Source organism: Fragaria vesca, linkage group LG2 (assembly GCF_000184155.1).
Source record: "Fragaria vesca subsp. vesca linkage group LG2, FraVesHawaii_1.0, whole genome shotgun sequence".
Taxonomy (NCBI): Eukaryota; Viridiplantae; Streptophyta; class Magnoliopsida; order Rosales; family Rosaceae; genus Fragaria; species Fragaria vesca.
Window position 1 is genome coordinate 16923500 of NC_020492.1, and position 511 is coordinate 16924010.

Below are 511 nucleotides of genomic sequence, written 5' to 3' on the forward strand. Positions count from 1 at the left end.
TTGATGATCAATCGGCTTAGGCGNTCTATAACTAGTGAGGCCTACATATACTCCCATGATTAGTCAAGGTCTTTGCTCTAAAGAGAGATCCGTTGTTTGTCTAAAGCAAGATGACAAATATGTGTTAAGAGATGGAGTTCCCATCTAAGTACAAAAAGACGCATCAATGTACTCAACACAATACAAAAGACTTGACATTTCATTCGCTATGAAAAGTTGTAAAGCTAAGTGTAGCTATGTGCCCACGCAACGCCAATGTAATGGCAGTAACTCCTTTTTCAATACTCAATGGTATGAAAGGTTGAGGCTTATTCTATCCCTACATAAGAAAGACATATCAAAAGCGAAATCAGAATCTGCCAAGTTTTGTAGGTCAACTTCCACGAGACCTATAGGAAATCTCACTCACTGGAAAATGGTGAAATTGGTACCATTGGAAAGGTCTATGTGTCTACTTTCCAGGGACACCAACCATTTGATCATACCTATCATATTGAGTGAGTTATGGCCG